Here is a 24254-nt window from a genome sequence, read left to right on the forward strand (position 1 = left end):
AGGTTAACATAGCTTTTTTGCCTTGTTATGGTTGTGGCGAACTAAAACACCTAGTTCCTACTTCTTAGTAATACTTGGTAGTACCTGGGAGTCTGGCTCTTCTTGGATGTCCGGAGATCCCAGTAATCGTAGCCTTCAGTTGTTAATCCTGACGAGAAAACACTCTTCTGCCTTGTGCTCCTCAGTTGGGGGCTGTGGCATGTTAGGGACAGCACAATTTTGAAGAGATTTAACTTTTTATTTGGGAGCACTTATGTGAGGTTGTGGACAGAACAGATGGAAAGTCACCTAAGATTAAGCGGATGTGACAGCAGATGGGTAACTATCACCTCCCCTCCCAGCCCCTTTTTTCTACACTAGTCGTCACAGAAACTAATAATTATAGAAGGTATAAGCTGAGATTTCCAAATAGTTACGCATTAGACATCACAAAGAATTTAAAAATGAGTGAGAAGCTGAAGTTAAAGAACAAAGGTGCAAAATGCCAAATAGAAAAAAAAAATGGTGCAAACTTGCACCATAATAGTGTATCTCTGTTCTGTCAGCAAAAACAGGAAATAGAAAAAATTAAAAATGGACACGAGGAGCTAAGAAAACAATTGATAGAGATCAAGACCAAGTTTCAACTATTAGAAATAAGAAACAAAGAAGTCATAGATGATGTGGTAAAATATGGGATCAATATACAAAATAAGGTCAAATCAAGGAGCTGAACCTAGAGAGGAAATAACAAAAATGAAGCACTAGAGGAAGAGTAGCTAAGGCCAAGAATAATAATACAGCCTAGAAATGTAACAACCACCAAAACCAGATTCACCTCCTTAGCAGATGAAGAGAAAGACGAAACTTGTTAAGTGGAGACTCTATGGTAAAGAACCAAGGGGAGCACTTCGGCCTTAAAGAGAGGAAAAAGATCCTATCCTATCCAGGGGCCTACACACATAAGACACAAGAAGTAGATAGTAAAAATACAACAGAGAACAAGACCGCAACTATTATTGTTCAGGCAACAGGAAATAACCTGTTCCTAAGAAAGGATACTGCTGGCCAAAGAGAACCTTTAGTTAAACAGTTAAAAAAAAAAAAAATATTGAAACGGCTAGAAACAACACCTATAATACTATAGCTATAGGTCATCTCTTAAGAATCAATGTCAGCCATTTCACCCTTAGTAAGGCCATAGTGATAAACGAAAGGCTCAAGTTCAAATGTCAGAAAAAAAGTTGAATTTATAGATCTTTGGAACACTTTCTATGGCAAGACAAAATTATACAAGAGAGACGGAATACACTTTAGTGAAGAAGGCAAGAGATAATATGGAAACCAATTCAATCTCGGCTTGTGCAATTATTTGAACACAGAAGACCAAGAACAAACTGGACCCTTATAAAATCCTCCAACAAGAAATAGAAGAAACTTAGCAGGAAAAAAAAAATGGATAATGCAGTTAAAATTAAAACTAAAACACCAGTATGTCAGTTAGAAACTAAATGAAAAACTTCAGGCAATGATAGCTAGTGAGTAACTAGAGGTCATAGGCATTACCGACACCAAAAAAGAAAAAAAAAAGAAAAAGAGAGAAAAAAATATCGGAGGATACGGAATTCAAGGTTTTCAAGCTTTTCAAGACTGATCCCCTTCTATATATTATATATATATATTATATATATATATATATATATATATATATATATAATATATATATATATATATATATATATATATGTATATATTATATATATATATATATATATATATATATATATATATATATATATTATATATATATATATAATATATATATATATATATATATATATATGTATATATATATATATATATATATATATATATATATATATATATATATATAAAAGTTGGAGGGATACTGATCTATTTAAAACTCACTTAAAACACCGGTAAAATTGAGTTTAGAAACCGAATGTGAAGTGACAGGTGTATATATTAACACCATAGGAAAACTTGTCCATACTAGTAATATAAAGACCACCACATCAAACACAAGGACAGGATGAAGAGCTGTATAGACAACTTTGAAAAGAAGTTAACAATAGCACTAGCTGTCCTTATGGGAGATTTCAATGCAGCAGTAAACTGGGACACTATAAATTCTACTTCAAACACAGAGGGATATGGGCTACTAGAATTTGGCGGCAATGTACTCCCTCCATTAGTGGGTCAATAAACCAACTAGGGGAATACACACACTAGATATTGTGCTGACATCAGAAAAAAAAATAGTATCCAGTTCTAACTGTAGGCAAAAACATTGGCAAAAGTGACCTCAAAATGTTATATTTCAGGTAAATATGTGTCATTTAAAAGAAAGGAGAATTATAAAAAAGCTAGACTAAGTATGTAGTAACTGGATAAGGACTGAAGTCATACACGAAGAATTTAGAATGCAACGAAACAGAGAAAATAGATAAACATTGGGACTCATTTGTAGAAATATATAAAGAAAAAGGGCTAAATTTTACCAAATGGAAATCCACAAACTAAGTGGTTCATCAGAGAATTAGCCAATGCAATAGGAAGTAGAAACAGGAAACATAAATCAGTGGGTCTCCACCATTCAATTTATAACATTTTCGAGCTCAAGAAGTAAATACGTAAAGTAGATAAAGTAGTTAAAAAGGTCACAATCAATGATGAGAAGAGAGTGGCTTCAGCTAGTAAAAAAAAACACAAAAGATTTTTTTTTGCAAATGTAAACAGTAGAAACCTAATAAAAAACTACATCAGCACATTAAGAAACTCGGATGGCATTCTTTTACAAAATGATTTGAAAAAAAAAAAAAAGAGCTGATGAATGCATATTTCACAAATGTATTCACTAGGCAAGAACCAACGACCCTCCTCGAACCAGATGTTAAATATCAAGGACCACAACCATTAAAAGCAACAATCTTTATAATGGATGATGTCAAAGAAAAAAAAAATAAAAGAACTCTGTAAGTCTAAGGAACCAGGGTCAATTGATATTAATCTAAAAGAAATTATAGAACTAGAAGAAAAGATAACCCCACACTTTCACAAAATGTTTTGAAAGACAGCCAATGAAAGAAAGGAACCACAGGGATGGAAACTAGTCAATATTTCTTCAATTTAAAAGAAGGGACCAAATGAAGAACCTGGTAACTACAGAACTGTGTGTCTAACTTCAGTACCTTGCAAAATCTTTTAATCAATTTATAGTAGATAAAAAAAGTAGAACAAATAGGGAAAAACAATCTTCTGATAGACAGTCAAAATAATTTTAGACAAAAGAGAACATGTGTGACAAATCTGTTTGAGTTTTTCCGAAACATATTCAGCATTTATGACAAAAGCATGGCAAAAGACATCATATACCTAGACATTCAAAAGGCTTTTGACATAGCTCCTCAAAAACGATTAATGGTCAACATTAAATCACTAGGCCTCATTGACGAGCCAGCTAACTGGATCGAAGATTGGCTAACAAATAGTAAACGGAGAGTTGTAATCAACGAGGAAGCATCAGAGTGAGCAGCTGTTACAAGAAGAGTACCACAAGGATCCGTCTTGGCCCATTGCTATTTCTGATTTATATCAACGACATAGATTTAGGATTAGCTAGTAGAATAGCCAAATTTACCGGACGACGATATTAAACTAGACATAAATGCCTGCGAAATCAGAAGATATAGAAGCCTAACCAGAGGATCTAATGAAGCTTTGAGAATGGTCCAGAAACTGGAGAATGCCTTTTCACTATGGGAAATGTAAAGGCATGCACATAGTTACAGTAACCCACAATCAGATTACTCCCTCCTCGGTATTGAAATAGAAAGTGTGAACCAGGGAGGAAGATCTCGGTATTATTATCAGCAAAGATATGAAGCTTATCCAGAGCGTAAAAGCTGAAAAGAGAAGAACCAAAACTAATAGGTTACGAAAAGAGACAGTTCAAATACAGAACAAAGACACTATACTACAGTGTTACACAACACTAGTAAGACCGTATCTAGAATACGAAATCCTATCCTGGGCTCCAAGTATTCAGAAGGATATAGATAGACTAGAATCAGGACATACTAGTGCCATGAAACTAGTTCAAACACTAAGGCAATTTGTATATAGAAGGAGGATGGAACTTTTGAACTTTATTTTATCTACGAACTCGACGAATAAGGGGACGGTTTGATAGAGGCAATACAAATTCTTAAAGGAATAACAATGCAGATTACAACAATCTACGCTTGAATTGGAAAGATACACCACTAGATGTGGCGATTTCTTTACATACAAAATAGCAAACACATGGAATAGACTTCCAGAGGATTGTAGTAAACAGTAACATGGCAAATTAGATCAGGAATAAGTTAGAAAAGATCATAATAGCTCTCTAAAGGCTTAAATGTATAAATGCTCTACCCAAGAGCAAACAGAGTCTCCGCAGAATGGACTAAAAAATTATTTGAGACATCCAAAATCCTTGTAACTCTCTCTTCAGCGAGAGACCTAAACTTCAAAACACCTAACTGCTGAACGGTATTTTCTGTGCCAGAAACAGTTTTAGGACACTTCCTTTGCCCCTAAAATGTTCTCAGAGTCTTCTTTTTTCCGAAAGACTTTCGGTTCTCGGAGAAAAATTTGACTTATTCTGGTTCAGAATTCTTCTTACAGTTCTCCTTTTTCTTCCTGTTGTTTTAATTTTGATTAAAGTAGTAATCTCCACTCTCTCTCTCTCTCTCTCTCTCTCTCTCTCTCTCTCTCTCTCTCTCATCTCTCTCTCTCTCCTCTCTCTCTCTCAAGTTGCTTTCCTTCTTTTTGTTTTTCGGTTTTCGATATTCATTACTCTCTCTCTCTCTCTCTCTCTGCTCTCTCTCTCTCTCTCTCTCTCTCTCTCTCATCCTCTCTCTCTCTCTCTCTCTCTCTCTCTCTGTACAAATCACTAGTGAGAACCCATGTGGAATACGAAGTCCAAATCCGGGTTTCAGGTATTCAAAACATAGAGACTGGTTGCAGTGCAAGCTAAGGCACCAAACTAGTATCAATACTAAGGTAATTTGGATATAGACGGAGGATGGAACGTTTTAATCTATTTGATTTACAAACTCGAAGACTAAGAGGGAAACTTAATAGAGGCAGTCAAAATGCTTAAAAAGAATAACCAATGTAAATTACAATCTATTCACACTTAGCAGAAATCAGTCCAGAGGTAACGAATACCAAGTAGAATTGAGAAGATAAAACACCATTCACTGTGAAATTTCTTGACTTACCAAAACGGCGAGCTACTTGGAACCAGACTTTCCAGTAGCAGTTGTGAACACTAACACAGTAAATGAGTTCAAGTACATGCTACTAACCTCAAGAGCCCGTGGTCCCCCTTTTGTATATAGGTGAGGTCAATGTACTCCATCCATCCAACAAGTTCAGGAATAAGTTACACATGATCATAAAAACTCTTTAAACGTTTAAAACAAATTGCTCTAACCAGATCAAATTGAGTCTAAAGGGACCTCCCGGGATCTCTCTCTCTCTCTCTCTCTCTCTCTCTCTCTCTCTCTCATCATCTCTCTCTCTCTCTCTCTCTCTCTTCCTTTTTCTACTATTTACCTTTTAAATTCACGGTGATTCTGGGACTTATTTCTTTTAAAAGTTTTCAAACATCATCGTCAAAAACACAATTTTTTAGTTGCTAATTACTGTAATTTAGTTTATTTCTTCGTTCAAACCTTTAGATCTACAGCATCAATTTTATTCATGATCAAGGAAACATAACAACTGTTGTTTTTTTGTTATTTTTGAGAGAGAGAGAGAGAGAGAGGAGAAGGAGAGAGAGAGAGTGAGAGAGAGAGAGAGAGGAATGAGAGAGAGAGAGAGATGAGAGAGAGAGAGAGGAGAGAGAAGAGAAAGAGGAGAAAGAGAGAGAGAGATGAGAGAGAGAGAGAGAGAGAGAAATGCATCATGAAAATTTCCACATCGTTTTTTATCCAAGATTTAGCATTCAGTTTTCCTCTGTAATTTTGTCTGTCTTGTGAACTTCTTATGTCCTGTTGCCTTGAGGTTTTGTATATAAGGAGAATGTTCTACAATAATATAACTCAGTCGTTTCCAACCTGCCTTTTGAGTTCACAGCCTTACTCGGGTGCCGTTACATTGGTGACCCCGGAAGTCGACTCGCTCCCACTGCCTTCCACCCCCCCACCTCCCTCGCCCCCTCCATCGTTGGTACTATGACGGAGACGGACTCTACTACAGCAGTTGGCGATGCGGCCGCCCCATTGAAACTTTCACCTTTCGCCAGCGGAGAAGCGTTTGCTTGGTTTCAACGCGCTGAAGTCCACTTTCGTATCAGGGGCGTGACTCGCTCAACCACCAAAGCGGATTATGTTCTCCGCGGCGATACCCGAGGACACCTTCCCAGAAATATCCGACTGGCTTTGTGAACAAGGAGACACCCCCAATAGCGTAGTGACGCCCTCAAAACCATACCTTCTGCAGCAGTACTCGCCGTCACCAGCCGCCCGTATAGCAAAGCTTTTTCAGCTCTCGCAACAACCGTTGGGGGACCAAAGGGGCTTCGCTTGCCCTCAGGGAAATGACCAGTATCGCTCGCCTACAACCTGCCGCAGACGGCTCTCCTCGTGAGGTAAACCTACTTCGTTCCCTTTGGATACGCCGTTTACCCGAACCTGTACGCGCTGCCATACCCGATGTCGATAGTTTACCCATAAAGAACTTGATGACCAAAGCCGACGCCCTTATGGACAGCCACTTCAAGACCTCCATCAACGCCTCCACCCCTGACGACGAGGATGCCTATTCAACGTCAACCGAAGCTGACATGAATGCTGTAGGACATACACGCCTACCCCGTGACGTGCCGAAGCGGCGACAAAGCCGCCCACCACCCACCAATCGCTCGCACCCCAACGAACGACTTCTACAGCCACTTACTACCTCCCATCCGCCGCTGTTTTGCTACTACCACTTCAGATTCGGGGCAACCGCGAAGAAATGTGCCAAAGATTGTCAGTGGCCAAAAAACGTGTAAGTAGGCCATCGCTTGTTGCTGTGGCCTCCCATGTTTCTAATCTTTTCTTTTAACAGGATGCAGGAATGGGCATGCGTTTTTTTGGTAGACACGGGTGCTTGTCGTTCTCTTTTGCCAAGGAAACTCTTCAAGGCACAACGTAGTCTGTCTACATCTGCCGACGTCCACTTGGTAGATGCCAACGGATCTGCGATACCCACCTACGGTTACGAGAACCTCACATTATCGTTCGGAAATGGTAAATTCAATTGGAAGTTTCTCGTTGCTGATGTCACAATGCCAATCTTCGGTGCGGATTTCCTCTCTCATTTCCACCTTCTGGTCGATGTCGCCCACCAACGATTGGTCAACGCAGACTCGTACTTGTCGACACCTCTTCAACCCTCCCCCTCTAACCTCGCTCTCCACATCAGCGCACCCACGGATGCCTACGCTCACCTCCTCACGTCGTACCCGGAATTTTTCCGTCCAGAACTTCGCCAAACGCCCAAGGTTCCTGCCAAGCACGGTATTTATCACCATATCAAGACGACAGGACCCCCAGTCTTCGCAAAATTCAGACGTCTGGCACCGGAACGATTGGCAGTCGCCAAACAGACGTTCGCCAAAATGGAGAAAATGGGCCTTTGCCAAAAGGCCTCCAGCCCATGGTCGTCACCCTTACACATCGTTCTGAAGAAAGACGGCTCCCTCCGTCCGTGCGGGGGATTACAGGCGCCTGAGCATGCAAACAGAACCAGATAACTAACCCCTCCCAAACATTGCCGATGTAACCTCCTACCTCCACAAAGCGAAGGTTTTCTCTACGCTCGACCTCCTGAAGGGGTATTATCAGGTGCCTATGAACCCAGAAGACATCCCCAAGACCGCCATCACCACTCCGTTTGGCACATACACCTTCAATTACTCCTGTTTTGGCCTTCGTAATGCTGGGGCAACGTTTCAACGTCTTATGGATGGCATCTTAGGGGACCTCCCTTTCTGTGTATGTTATGTGGATGACATACTTGTGTTCTCCTCCTCAAAAGAGGAACACCTCCATCACCTGCGCATCGTGCTCGACCGCCTGCAACAAAACGGCCTTGTAGTCCGGTACGACAAGTGTACCTTTGGCGCCAACGAAGTGTCGTTCTTAGGGCACCGTATCACTCCTGAAGGAGTCCATCCCCTCACTGAGAAGGTAGCAGCTGTTCAGAATTTCCCCGCGCCCCTCGACCGTCAAAGCTCTGCAGGAATTCTTGGGCATGATCAACTATTATCACCGTTTTCTGCCAGCCATTGACGCCACTCTTGCTCCCCTCTACGCCTCCCTCAAGGGCAAGCCAAAGGACCTGAAGTGGGGTCCCCTTCAAGAAGCAGCCTTCTGCAATGCAAAGAAGGCCCTATCAACTGTTGCAGCTCTCACTTTTCCTATCTCACACGCCCCTCTCCTTCTCTCCACCGTTGCCAGCGACGTCGCTATTGTTGCAGTACTCGAGCAGGTGGTCAAAGGCTCGCCCCGCCCATTGGCCTCCTTCAGCAGAAAACTGTCCAAGGCAGAATCGGGTTATTTTACCTTCGATCGAGAATTGCTGGTGGTGCACTTGGCTGTCCGTCACTTTCGCCATTTCTTAGAAGGTACGCCCTTAGTCATTCGCACAGACCACATGCCTCTGGCGCACGCCTTCACTCGACAGTCTGACGCCTGGTCTGCCCGTCAACGCCGACATCTCTCCGCCGTGGCTGAATACAATTGCACCCTCCAGTACGTCCCTGGGAAAATGAATCCCGTTGCCGATGCCCTGTCAAGAAACACGTTGGCTGCCGTTCAACTGGGATTGGATTACAACGCCCTGTCTGAAGCCCAATGACAGGATCCAGAGTTTCAAGCTTGTAGGACATCCTGCACGTCACTCCGTTGGGAAGATTTTCCCCTCGAAGACTCCAACACCACCCTCCTCTGTGACGTTAGTACTGGTAGACCGCGACCTTGGATTCCTGCTCCCATGCGCCGACAGGTGTTTGATTTCATACACGGCCTTTCACATCCCTCGTGCCGTTTTACTGCACAGCTGCTGAAGGCAAAGTTCATTTGGCACGGCATTTCTAAGGATGCTAAGGATTGGGTCCGCGCCTGTACTTCTTGCCAAACTTCCAAAGTACATCGACACACGGATTCAGGAGTGGGCACCTTTCCTCAACCTCAGCGTCGTTTCGCACACATTCACGTCGACGTTGTAGGCCCCCTACCCACATCACAAGGACACCGTTACCTGTTTACCGTCATCGACCGCTCCACTCATTGGCCTGAAGCCATTCCCATGGAAACTGCAACGTCTGCCTCATGTACATCTGCCTTACTCTCTGGATGGATTTTAAGATTCGGTACCCCTTAACATATTACTTCTGACATGGGAACCACTTTCACCTCTCAATTGTGGACGTCATTAGCGAATCTCCTGGGCATCACCCTACATCAGACAACGGCCTACAACCCCGCTGCCAATGGAATGGTTGAACGTTTTCATCACACCCTCGAAGCAGCTTTGATGTCCCGCTGCAAGGATTGCAACTGGTTTACTCAGCTTCCCTTGGTCCTCCTGGGACTAAGGACCACTCCTAAAGACACCCTCGACGTCTCGGCAGCTGAAATGGTGTATGGCGACCCGTTGGTCATCCCTGTCGAATTTTTTCCTTCTACAACCTCCTCCGACGATCTCCAGCGCATACGTCTCGTCGTGGGAAAATTTACTCCGTACCGCCAGACTTACAAGCCCCCAGCGAAGCATCACATACCAACAGACTTGCACTCTGCAACGCACCTCTTCCTGCGCAACGACACCAACAAGCCACCACTAACGCCCCCTTACACGGGCCCTTTCCTTGTGATCCGACGCAGTCCGAAAGCATTCCTCCTAAACATTCGGGGCAAAGAAGACTGGGTCTCCACTGATCGTCTGAAACCTGCTTATCTTCTGCCAGATGACCCGCCTACAGTTCGCCTCTCTACATCAGGGCGCCCTATTTAACATGTACAGTATGTCATTTTTAGGGGGGGGGGAGCCATGTACCAACCATGTTTCACACAATTGTACATAATTCCTTTTGTATAAATTATGCTTTTATCTTCCCTCACACTAAAACGAACATGAAAATTCATATCTGGTTTTTCCTCTGTAATATTGTCTGTCTTGTGATTTTGTAATGTCCTGTTGCCTTGAGGTTTTGTATATAAGGAGAATGTTCTACAATAATATAACTCAGTCGTTTCCAACCTGCCTTTGAGTTCACAGCCTTACTCGGCGCCGTTACAATATATATATATATATATATATATATATATATATATATATATATATATATATATATATATATATATATATATATATATATATATGTATATATATATATATATATATATATATATATATATATATATATATATATATATATATATATATATATATATATATATATATATATATATATATATATATATATATATATATATATACATATATATATACTGTATATATAAATATATATACACACACACACACACACATATATATATATATATATATATATATATATATATATATATATATATATATATATATATATGTATATATATTGTTAGTATGTGTTACATTTAACGTAAATTAATTTTGTTTTCATCAAGTCACTTCGGCAGTAATTATTTCTTTTGGAACGTAATGACCCTGTTTCCTCTTCCCCGACTTTTCTGACTTGTTGTATAGTTTTAATTACAATGAGCTTGTTTTATTTTCACGGGTGGTGTTGGAGGTGATTTGTGCGCTGAGCGTCCAGGAGGAGACAGTTGGTTCTGGACCTTTAAGAAGGAGAGTGCTTAACTGACTGAGCTAATAATCAAGATTCGCCTTTCTTCGCTTCTGCTGTTGTCTTCCATTGGAAGCTTTATGGATTATTTAACCTCGCCCTTGGTTCAGTGATTTTGCCAAGGGGACCTCTCTGCCAACTGGTAAGGTGTGGTGTCATTTTGGACCTCCGTGTTCGGTGATTGTCTCGCGACGTAAAAGTGAATGATTACCTGTCTGACGGCGGCGTCCATGGAGTGTCTGGCGCTGTGTATATTAATCCCCTCGACCTGTGATTTGAAGGCTGTGCTTTCCACTTCCATTATTTAAAGCTCACTTAAGGGAAGCAATTTATTTTGGTTAATCATTTAGTGTGTAAAATAAGTTAGGTTATTCTGACTTTTCGACATTCTATTACTTTCGGGGTCCTCTCTTTAAAGTGTAATTGTATAGTCTCTCTTAATTTGGTGTAAGAGTGTTGGTTATTCTATGTTTTCAATGTGTGTTTGGATTTGGTTTATTTAATGTATTTTGGTAAGAGGCTCAGTGGTCATTTCCTTCTAAAAAGTTTGTAATAAATATGCAAGTTTTATTTTCAGCTTTTTATATCCTCCTTGATTCCATCTCTGTACACACTGTTGCGGCCATTCCACCTATTGTGGACTTGGTCGTTAGTGACTTTATTTTGTGTTTGAGAGACTTTTGTATGTTTGATGGGTTTGGCCCATAACATTTGGCGACCGTGACAGGATCTCTCAGATCCTGTAGTCACTTGAGTGTATAGAGTGGATTCTTGGGGTGCTTGCAACATAGTAATACCTTCTCTCCTCTATTTATGTGTTGATTGGTGTTTATATTTTTTTTTGTGTGACCGTGGTAGGATATTTGTGTGTATTGGTTTGTTTTTTTGGTATACTTTTTTATATTTATTTGTGGGCAATTAATTCACCATGACTGATTTGAATATCCCTGAGCTCTTGAGTGGAGAGCGGTGGCAGGAAAGGTTGGCAGACTTGAATAAGCCTGATTTAGAGTATGTAGCAGAATTTTAGGAAATTGAAAATCCCTAGTCTGTTAGGAAGGGCTTGTTGCTTCTAAATATTTATGAAAATGTTAAAGCGATGAAGGCAGAAGGTAAACCAGAGACTAGGCAGGGGGAGGAAATGGTGTCGGTAGAAATTTTAGATAGGCAGATTCATTTGAAAAAAATGGAAATAGATCTCCGAAGGCTGAGGAAAGAGAGAGAGAGAGAGAGAGAGACAGCACGAACTTGCTATGCAAGCATTGAGTAATAGGGGTTATTCTTCTTCCTAACATAATGTGTCTGCAATGCCTTGTATTAATCTATCTGAGGCTCTCAAGTTAGTCCCAAATTTTCAGGAAGTCAACGTGGCCGAGGTTTTTGTTTCTTTTGAGAGGATAGCCTCAAGGTTGGAGTGGCCACGGGAGTATTGGACTACTCTTATTCAGAGTAAGTTGCTAGGTAAGGCCCAGACAGTTTACTTTTCCTTTGACGAAGATCTGTCCTCAGATTATGATTCGGTGAAGGCCATAGTTTTAAAGGCTTACGAGTTGGTACCGGAAGCTTACCGACAACGCTTCCGTAATTTATGGAAGGAAAGAGGGCAGACTTTTGTAGAGTTCGCCAGGGCTAAAGAAAAATTTTCTGGCGATTGGTTAAAGTCTAAGGAGGTGACAGACTTTGAGAAATTAAAAGAATTGTTTTTGGTTGAGGAGTTTAAAAGGTCCGTGCCTAATGAGGTGAAGGTACACCTCGAAGAGTTAAAATTAGAAACTTTGCAGGAGGTGGCTATTGCAAGTGATGAGTATCTCCTCTCTCATAGAAATGTGATAGAGGAGGTACCCAGAAATGAGAAGTCTGGTTGGGTGAGAGTTGACGGGAATAGTAACCAGAACACGTATAACAGGCCTAATGATAATTATGGTTCTCGTACTACTCCTGTTAACAGTTATAACAAGCAGACCACAAACAACCCAGGGAAGTTGAGAAATTTGACTTGTTCCTTCTGTCATAAGAAGGGATACGTCAAGAGCATGTGTTTTGCTTTTAAAAAGTCGCAAGGGACCGAAAGACGTCCGGTAATGGCCATTCATAGGAATGAGAACGAGTCAGTGGCTGAGAATTCTAATAATCAATGACTAAGCAATAAGTCACTGGCTCCTTTTCAGGAATTTTTGTCTAATGGTTTTGTTCACTCTGGGAATTCGACTGAGCAAAGAAAAGTTAAAATTTTGCGTGACAATGGGGCTGCTCAGTCTTTAATTCTCAGAGAATCTTTACCTATTGATTTAGAATGTACAAATAAGGAATATGTTTTGTTAAGTGGTTTTCCAGATACGGTCAGGTCTTACCCGGTTGAGAGTGTTTATTTATCATGCCCATCTTTTTCAGGTTATTTGAAACTGGCTATTATTGATAAATTTCCTATTAAAGATGTGGATTTGGTGTTAGGGAATGATGTTCCCCTAATAAATAAAACTTTCCCAATTGTGTTAAATTCCAATAATGAGATATCTGCAGTCACTCGATCGAAGGCTAATAGTGTTGAGTCGGTAGTTGATGTTGATTTGAGTAGTTTGAATCGTAGTGATAGCTTAGTTGTAGATAGTGGTGTGTTGGATAATAAACTTAATTGGACTACTAAGGAACTTATTACAGCTCAAAAAGCAGATTTTAAAGACCTGCCTATTGAGTCTGGCGAAATTACTGATTTGACTGTCCCTCGATTTAAGATAATTAATAATATTTTATACAGAGTAAGGAGACCTTTTGATGCCATTAACACAGGTTGTGAAATTGTTAAGCAGATTATGGTTCCTTTTATTTATCGAAAGGAGTTAATGACATTGGCTCATGAAAATGGTTTGGCTGGTCATTTCAGTATTTTTAAAACCACTCGTAAATTGTGTGAAAGTTATTTTTGGCCTAAGATGAAAAATGATGTTAAATAATTTGTAAATAGTTGTGATGCATGTCAAAAGGTCGGGAAGCCTAATCAACCAATTCCAAAGGCACCATTACATCCTATTCCTGTTGTTTCTGAACCGTTCAGGGAAGTAATTATTGACGTGGTTGGTCCTCTGCCGAAAACTCGTAGTGGCAATCAGTATATTTTAACAATTATGGATAGGATGTCTCGATATCTTGAGACAATACCACTGCGAAATATGAAAACTGTTAAAATTGTTGAAGTGTTAATTGAATTTTTCACCAGGTTCGGTATGCCCAAAGTAATTCAGTCCGATTGTGGGTCTAATTTTATGAGTAAATTATTTAGGGAGAAGATGGCAGAGTTGAAAATTAAACATGTGACTTCTTCCCCGTACCACCCTGAAAGTCAAGGTGTCTTGGAACGATTTCATCAAACCATGAAATCTATGATAAAAAAAAATATTGTTTGGTTAATGGTTCCGAATGGGATAAGGAACTACCTTATTTATTATTTGCATTTCGGTCAGTGCCGAGTCAATCTTTAGGATTTTCACCTTTCAGCCTTATTTTTGGTCATTGTGTGCGTGGTTCATTGGATGTGGTTCGTGAATCTTGGGAGGGGGACGCCCCTGATATAAATTTATTACATTATGTTAGTAATTTGGGTGAAAAATTAACGAAGGCTTGGAAGTTTGATGGTGAAAATTTATTGTGTAGCCAAAAGAAAATTAAATACTTTTTTTGACAGAAATACTAAGGAGCGTAATTTTGTGGTGGGTGATAATGTGTTGGTATTGCTTCCCATTCCAGGAAACCCTTTAAAAGCTGCATTTTCAGGACCGTGGAAAATCTTAAAGATATTAAGTGATGTTAATTATTTAGTTGAAACTCCTGAGAGGAGGAGACCCTACCAGCTGTGTCACATAAATAAGTTAAAAGCTTATAAAGGTCGTGACAAAGTTGTTCCCGTGACATTAATTGGTAATACTACAAAGTGTAATGGTATTAATTCTTTTTCTTTTCCAGATGTGAGTAATTTTGATGATGATTGTTTTGATAGTGCCGAATGGTCTAATGATAATGAATATTCTTTAGAAAATTTTTCACAAATGGTTTCACATTTAAATTTAGCAGAACAGGGATCTTTGAAAAAGTTAGTTTTTAGTTATAAGGATCTATTTTCGGATGTTCCCGGACAGACCACTGTCCTGGAACATGATGTTGATGTGGGTAACGCAACTCCGGTAAAACAATCCCCTTACAGGTTAAATCCATTTAAAAATGATGTTGTGGATAAAGAGGTTGATTATATGTTACGACACGGGCTGATTGAACCCAGCAACAGTCCGTGGTCTTCACCTGTTATTTTGGTAAAGAAGCAGGATGGTCAATTCAGGCTTTGTTTTGATTACCGCAAAGTCAACGAGGTCACAAAGCCTGATAGTTTTCCTTTACCCAGGATAGAGGACTGTATTGACAGGATAGGGAATTCGAAGTATATAACTAAATTTGATTTGTTAAAGGGGTATCATACAGTCGACTAGAAACAGCAGCATTACTTGATATGCCATAAGGGCTTCAAATTATTTTATACTGCATGTATGTATGTATGTATGTATGTATGTATGTATGTATTTATGTATGTATGTATGTATGTATATAAGGACGTACGTATGAATGTATGCATATATATATATATATATATATATATATATATATATATATATATATATATATATATATATATATATATATATATATATATATATATATATATATATATATATATATGTATGTATTTATGTATGTATGTATGTATATATGGACGTACGTATGAATGTATGTATGTATGTATGTATGAATATATATATATATATATATATATATATATATATATATATATATATATATATATATATATATATATATATTCTTACGAAGCTGGTCTATTGGTGAGTAAATATAGTAGTTTATTCATGGATTATAATTATGTTTTTATATATTAGTGAGGTTTGATATATTCTGATATATGGGTTCGTTGGATTTTTGGGGGTGTTTTATAAACTACATATTTATAGAAAGCTAACATTAAAAAAAATGAAAAAATCAATGTTGGCAGAATTTTCGGGGTCATTTGAGCGGTCATTTTGGATTCCAAATATGGCGACCACAACATCCTTTTTTTTTCTTATTTACTAGCTAATTTTTTTTAACTGTACTGATTTTGATGAGTTATGACTAAAATATACAAGTTTGATTTTCTATTTCTTTACAGATATAACTTGAGTTATATTGAGCACTTTGCCTCATCTGAGCAATTCATGTGAAGAAGTAAAGGATGGCTGATCCAATTATTTGGAGACTGTGTATACTTTGTTAATGTAGTCACAAAAAAATAGTCCTTTGGTACTAAATCCACGACTAGGTTCTTATGTGACATTCTTGAAGGCAGTCAAAGAAAGAGCCACTTGCAATGAGGAAGAGTGTGTGGAAATACACTGAAGACTCAAAGATGTTACCAGAGATACATTGTGAGCGCTGGGTGCCATATGGCAGCGAAGCTGGTATCAGGAGGGAACAAAAAAGAGTCGGATCGAGAGGGCCAAGGAATGCAATGAACAAGTTGTGAGTGCAGCTTCAGCCACCAAGCAGCGTGGGAGAAAAAGAGAGAGTGAAGAGACTGAACAGCCATCTGAGCAGGCGGCTAGGTTCACAAGATCCAAGACAGCTCCCCTGGAGAAGGATTTGTGCTTTTTCAGCCAAGAAGACACAGGGAAGCAGATCCTCAGGGTTTGTACGTCAGAAACAGGGAAACAACTAAGGTTAGCTGTGGATTCTAGCCCTGTTAACAAGACTGAATACTTCGATCTCTCCTGCAGATGCGCATGCTATTGATGTTCCATACCATAAAGGATGCTGGAGAAGCAACGTGATTCATTCATTAAGAGAAGTGTCAAACCGAAGTGGTCCATACTTCAAGCAGCAAGCATGATTGAAATAACAAACTTGGTTGAACTGAAGACACGACAAAAGTCTGTAATTTCAATGGGAGACGTAGAGACAGCCTACAAGAACATGCTTGGGGATGTCATGGCACAGCATTGCCCCACCTTCAGTCGAAAATGGTTATAAGAATATATTATGTGACATCAGTACCGTAAAAAGATCGTAGGAAATATGCAGTGCTATACAACCCAACAGCCTATCAAGAAGACAATTTTCATTCAACGATAATGGATGCTGGCAACATGGACAGTATGAAAACAGTCTTCAAGGCAGCCCAGATCATTCACCATAGTATTGTTGTCTGCTTCAACAAAGAAAGTGTCACAGATAATGATGACATCCCGGTATCAAGTGATACAACATGTGTTCCAGCTGAATTGTACAGCCTGATGAGATGGGTTCTGACTGGGCCTGTGGAACACCTAGAACTGAAGCAAGAACAGGGATCACAGAACCGGTTAGCACCAACTATGAGCCAAAATATAATGTTTGGGTTGAAGACAGATAGGCAGGTCCAGTACAAGCCTTCAGGGTCAGGAAAGTGATACAACATGTGTCCCAGCTGAATTGTACAGCCTGGTGAGATGGGTTCTAACTGGGCCTAGGGAACACCTAGCAACTGAAGCAAGAACAGGGATCACAGAACCGGTTAGCACTAACTATGAGCCAAAACATGATGTGTGGGTTGAAGACAGATAGGCAGGTCCTGTACAAGCCTTCAGGGTCAGGCACCTTTAGGCAGCACAGAACAAAAGAGAATGCCCAATTGGTCCGACTAGTACTTTCACTTCACAGTGATACCAGGAGTAAGAAGTTGTTGGAGCTGTTCAACAGTCAAGGATTGTGGGTGTCTCTTGGACACACACTACAACTGCAGACTGACCTGGCCAATGCTGTCGTGGAAAACACCAAGAATTTGGGGGTCTCTCTGTACCTCCCTTCCTCAAGAAAGGTTCGTTTGTGTTCTTAGCAGCAGACAACACTGACTTCACTGAGGACACCCCAGATGGCAATTGTACTACACATGGTACCATAGTGGCGGTCTATCAAAAACGTGAGGCACTTGGAGAGGCAGTTGCTCCATCACTAAGTATCAAGTATACTAGTAGTGAAACAGTTCAGCCATACCATGTACAAATTGAACACTGCGAAAGGCCCATCAAGTACAAGAGACTAGCCACGCTATATTTCGGACATGAAAGATCTCAAGACAACCACCCAACACCTGGTCGGATCTTGCCAGTGGCAATGTGTCTGTCACCAGAAGTGAAATTCCATTTGTCTCTGTAGGTGCTGACCATGCCTGTGAACACATCAACAGATAAATGAAGGTTCACTCTGGATTGACTGGAGTCTCGAACAATGCTAATGCAAGGTAGAGATTCTTCATGGGTGCTGAAGAACTGTCTTGCCATTCAATTGAGTTCAAAGACCAGTTCAACACAACGGACACCACCAGAGATGAAAATTCTGGGGTAACACAAAGCAGCATACAAAGGGTCCACACCGCTGTTAATAGCATCGAGGCTACAGTACTGAGTCATGGGAACCCAGTCAGAGGTGAAGGCGATCAACTATACAACATAATCATTGGTGGATGCGTGACACAAGAACATGTTCACGACATCCTACATGCAGACTCAACTGGGCAGAAGTTGTACGAGGAATTCGTTGCAGTTGGAATAAAGGGTGATGTCCGTCTGCGGGCTACTGTGAAGAAAGAGAAGTTAAAAACCTTCTCCTCAAATAACAGAGTAAACCATCAAACTTCAAAACACAAGTATAGAGGTCAAAGAAACCAAAAACCTGTACTGACGCTTGTTTGTCCTATCAAGATCACGAAACATTGATCTAAAGAAAGCAATCAGTACCTATGAAATCACTCAGGTGCCAAGAGCACTTATTGCCAGCGATGGAGAAATTCTTCCATGCACTGAAAAATCAAAGCTAATACACCGACTTGAGAAGCTTGCCGAAACCGAGAACCTAGAACCAGCAGAAGAGGAACGGGAGTCAGGCACTAGCCAGAAGCATCATCATAGGATTGCTCTTGTGGATGGCATGGTACCACTCCATAACCTTACGAAGAAGCCACCAACTATGGAGAACGTAGGAGATCCTAGCAAGTGGTACTACAACAGAGTGATGGGTCTTGCATGTGTCTACGATGAAATAATCGTAGTATTTGACACCTACAAGTGAGTCTCTGAAACAACGAACCAGAGAAAAAAGAAACCTGGGTCAGCTTCCAGTTAAGTACCAGATCAAAGATGAAACAAATATCAAGAACACTAAAATGAGCAAGTTCCTTTCATACGACAAGACAAAGAAACACCTTACAGAGTACCTAGCTGACAAGATCATGGAATATGCTGAGAGCTCTCCGAAGGTGGTCATTGTGTCCGCAGCAGGTAAATTAACTTACAATAAAGCTTGTTACTTTTAGCATACAATATTTAACCTATTTAACTATTTTCATTAAAACACAGTGTGCTGTGTTCGTATTTCCTTATGGGAAGGCCCAAAGCCAACATAAGGATGCAGTGTGAAGACAACAATCATGAAGAAGCAGACACACTGCTCATCCATCAAGCAGTACTTGCGTCACGCCGCAGCTCACCCGACACGGAACTCATGGTTTTTTCACCTGACACAGATGTGCTTCTCCTTCTGATAGGACATTATGATATTCTCCTAAAACGCACATCAATTACCATGAAATATGGAGAATTATCAGTTGAAAATGCATAATTAATGGCTGATAATGAAGATTATGCACAGCAATATAAACAGGATTATACACGGCAGGTAGACAGAAGACAAATACATTATACGACTGTAGGTTAAAGTAGCGTCAATGTGAAGATGACAAGACGATGCAAGTAAATTAGCTTTTCCAAAAAAAATGGATACCGGCTTTTGCAATGGCATAATATATTGAAATCATAAAAAATAACAATATTAATGAAAATACCTATAACATAAAAGGATACAATATATATCTTTTACAACTAATTTTTCTTACTTGAGCAAATCAACAGTCTCATAGAAGCGAAGATCGGTGACTCAGAGCTTCTTCTCTTGACGATGTAATGAGGTGTGGCTGACGGAAGAGCCATTGCAAATACAGATGCACGACTGACCTCAGCATTATTTGGTGAAGGCTGCAACCAATTCGTGAGGCAACTTCTAGTCAACTTACATCAGTTTACTTATCACCAAATGTATTTATTTCTATATTTTCTTTCAACATTGGGCTATTTTTCCCTACCTGAGCCCTAGGGCTATATGGCCTCTTGTTTTTTTCCAACTAAGGCTGTGACCTAACTAATAATAATAATAATAATAATAATAATAATAATAATTAGTTCATTCAGATACATTCATATGAACCTGGAACTACGCCTAGATTAACATATCACTTTTTCAACCCTGATTAATTCGACCAATGCCAATGTCATTGTAAACCCTATATCATCGCAATTAGGACACAAGATATTCCTGCAAACTCGAAAATAAGGACTATTTCTGTTTGAATGTCTCTTCACTTAACAATTATATCAAAGCTAAAATTGGTCTATTTTCCAAAAGGTTATCAATTATATCTTTAACTTTCCTGAAGTCAATTCATTCATCAACACACTGCAGAGCTAAATATATCAGCAACGCACATTGTGGTACTACACCTATCACCAACACTCATTTTAGTACTAGGCTACATCTCAACACCCACACTAGTATGTGCAACAGCAGTCCCTAATTCGATATAACTGTGTACAATTGTCTTCATGATAAACAGGTAGGGGTCATTTACATCGTTTTCAATGTTGATAATATTACTAAAGTATTGGTCATGATCTTCATGAAGCCCATCTTAAAAAACGTGGCTTCCTTCTGGATGATGTTCATCTCTTCATTATCACGTCACCGTCACCATGAAACAATAATTTTATAGAAGTATCATATCACTGGAAGCATCCCTATCATTTGATGCAATGTTTCTGATATGAATGAATAACTTTTCATTGCAATAAACACAGAATATTCGTGAAACTGCGAGAGATTTTAATCTTCCGATTATGAGAACCACGTGTACTAAACCGAGTCTACCGACTGCACTGACCGAGAAAGAAAGAGGGATGAGGGTGTCCGGGAACGCTGATTGGTGGAGACCGGAGGCATAGCCGAATACGCTGCTGTGATTGGCTGAAGTACTCATCTCCTGCTATACAATCCAAAGTTTGCCCCGATAAGTAACTCCGAATTTACTCCGTCATTGTTGATAACGGCGATTAACGGTTGAAAGAGACAATTTGGTATTTACAGTAAATTTGTAGTATCATTTCATACAAGTTAATTTGCTCGAATGTTCTTAAACACCTTGAACACAAAAGACATCATTTACAGAAATAATTTACAAGTCATGATCTGGATATAAGAGAATAAATCAGAGATTGTTATATTCCCATCGATCTAAAACCAAGGTTTAGAGGGAGTCAAGCTAAGGCTATCCCCTGACACGATGCCAAATTTGTATGTTGCGTCGTCAGGCATCAAATGTTTGTGTCTCTGTTTGAACACTACATGTAAAGTACATGAAGTGAGTGAAATATTATCTACAGGCATAGATATTGACAATAAATTCCTTTACTCTCTCTCTCTCTCTCTCTCTCTCTCTCTCTCTCTCTCTCTCTCTCTCTCTCTCTCTCTTTCTCTCTTACTTTGAAATATCGAATATTTTTCCGTAGCGCTTCTTCTGCGGAAAATGGTGGTTAACGTTGAAAGCAATTTTTTGAGGGGCTTGTCTCTGTAGATGCAAGCGAGTTGCGTCTTTGTCAACACAAAAGTTAACAGAAGAGTACACTGGCGGCCTGTCACCATTACCGGAAAGGTTTAGAAAATCGCTGCCTGCTTATTTCTCTATTGAGTCGTGTGGCTTGTCTGATCTTGAATTTCGAACTTGTTTGTTAACTCACATCAAAATGACCCTTTCATTACACACAGCTCACAAATCGAACAACGCCGAGCACATGTTCGACTGGCCATCGTAACAAAACGAACGGCAACACTTCAAGATATGATGCCACATTTCTTTCTTGTTTAACAAGTGCCAATGGATTACAAGTTTACCCTCCCTTTATATGCTAAAATAATAACGTGTTATTATATCAATGTGCATTCACCTATCTGCAATGTCTTTACCAAAATCAGATAATTGGCATCTCGTTTGTTTAGATAGTAAAGCAACGGTGAATCCTTGCCTTGAATAACCAGCCTTATATAACAGCTTTCTTTGAATTCAGAAGACGGCAACTCCAAGCAATAGTTCATTCAAATATCAATTCTCTTTACGAAAAACTGTATATTCAAAACGTAGGGCAACACAAGTCTTCTTCTTGTAGTGTAATTGATTGATTGATTGATTATGAATTATCTGACATTTTTCATATTTTTCATATTTATACATAAAAAGAAGGTATTATTATTACTCTTATTCCTGAGAGATGAATATGATTTTTTTTTTCTGATAATTGTTTATGGATTTTATATTTTTTGTTGAAATTTTTTCCACTTCATCAAGAGAAGTTAACAATGTTCAAACATTTTCGTTGAAATATAACTAAATTCAGCAAATATTTTGCAAACATAATGCAATCTTCCCTGACCTAATGATACATTCATATTAATCGTACATAGATATTAGGACTATATAACCAAAACACACACACACACACAGAGAGAGAGAGAGAGAGAGAGAGAGAGAGAGAGAGAGAGAGAGAGAGCCTTACCTTATTGCCTTATTGCCTTATTTTATGTCTGGGTTCCCCAAGGTCCCTCAGTGTGAGGCACCTCGTATATCCACCAGAGAGTTGCCAATGTAACTTCCGGTGTATTTTGCATCTTCCAGTCTTGCATGGATCTTAGGTATTTATCGACCTTATTCTTAAACACATCTATGCTCACTCCTGATATGTTTCTTAGATGAGCTGGCAGCACATTAAATAGTCGCTGCATTATCGATGCTGGTGCGTAGTCGATTAATGTCCTGTGCGCCTTCCTTAGTTTACCTGGTATATTTTTTGGCACTATTAATATACCTCGGCTTGCTCTTTCTGATATTATTAGCTCTATGATGTTTTCAGTAATTCCTTCTATTTGCTGCCATGCTTGTATTATCATGTAGCGTTCTCTTCTCCTTTCTAGACTGTATAGTTTTAAAAATTGCAGTATTTCCCAGTAGTCAAGGTCCTTAACTTCTTCTATTCTAGCAGTATAGGACCTTTGTACACTCTCTATTTGCGCAATATCCTTTTGGTAGTGTGGGTACCATATCACATTGCAGTACTCGAGTGTAATACGTACATAAATTTTGTAAAGCATAATTATGTGTTCAGCTTTTCTTGTTTTAAAGTGTCTGAATAACATTCGCATTTTTGCTTTACATTTAGCCAACATTGTTGCTATTTGGTCGTTGCAAAACATATTCCTATTTAACATTATACCAAGGTCTTTAATTTCTTCCTTGTTTGTGATTGCCTCGTTATTAGGTCCCTTGTATGCATATACCATTCCTTCTCTGTTTCCATAATTTATTGATTCGAATTTATCGAAGTTAAATACTATCCTATTTATCTCCGCCCATCCATATATTTTGTTTAGATCTCTTTGTAGTGAGTTCTTATCTTCATCACAAGTAATTTTTCAACTTTTTCTTGTATCATCGGTGAAACTTCTCACTACAGAATTTTCAATATCACAGTCTATGTCTGAGATCATAATAACAAACAACAGTGCAGCTAATACCGTACCTTGTGGCACGCCAGATATTACCTGAGCTTCATCTGATTTCTCGTCATTTGCAACCACAATCTGTTTTCTGTTTTGCAGGAATTCTTTTACCCATTTTCCTATCTTTCCCACAATGTTATGCTTTTTAATTTTTTTCTGTAATATATTATGGTCTACCTTGTCAAAGGCTCTTGCAAAATCTAGATAGATCACATCTGTGTCTTTTTCATTTATCATATTTTTGTATATGTTTTCATAGTGTGCTATCAGTTGGGTCTGTGTACTTTTTCCAGGCACAAAACCGTGTTGACCTATATTAAACAAATTATTTCTAGCCAAATGATTCATTATTTTCTTTTTTATTACCCTCTCATACACTTTCATAATGTGTGATGTTAGACTAACATGTCTATAATTGCTTGCCTCTAGTCTTGATCCACTTTTGAAGATAGGGGTTATATAAGCTAATTTAAGTTTAACATATATCTCGCTCATATCTACACTTTGTCTTAGCAATATTGCAAGCGGCTTCGCGATAGCGTTTGCAGTTTTTTTTTTAACAAAATCGCTGCAACTCCATCTGGTCGGGCTGCCAATCCATTTTTAATTTCGTTTATAGCCTTCACAATATCTGCTTCAT

The sequence above is a fragment of the Palaemon carinicauda genome, chromosome 29, assembly GCF_036898095.1.
Source record: "Palaemon carinicauda isolate YSFRI2023 chromosome 29, ASM3689809v2, whole genome shotgun sequence".
NCBI lineage: Eukaryota > Metazoa > Arthropoda > Malacostraca > Decapoda > Palaemonidae > Palaemon > Palaemon carinicauda.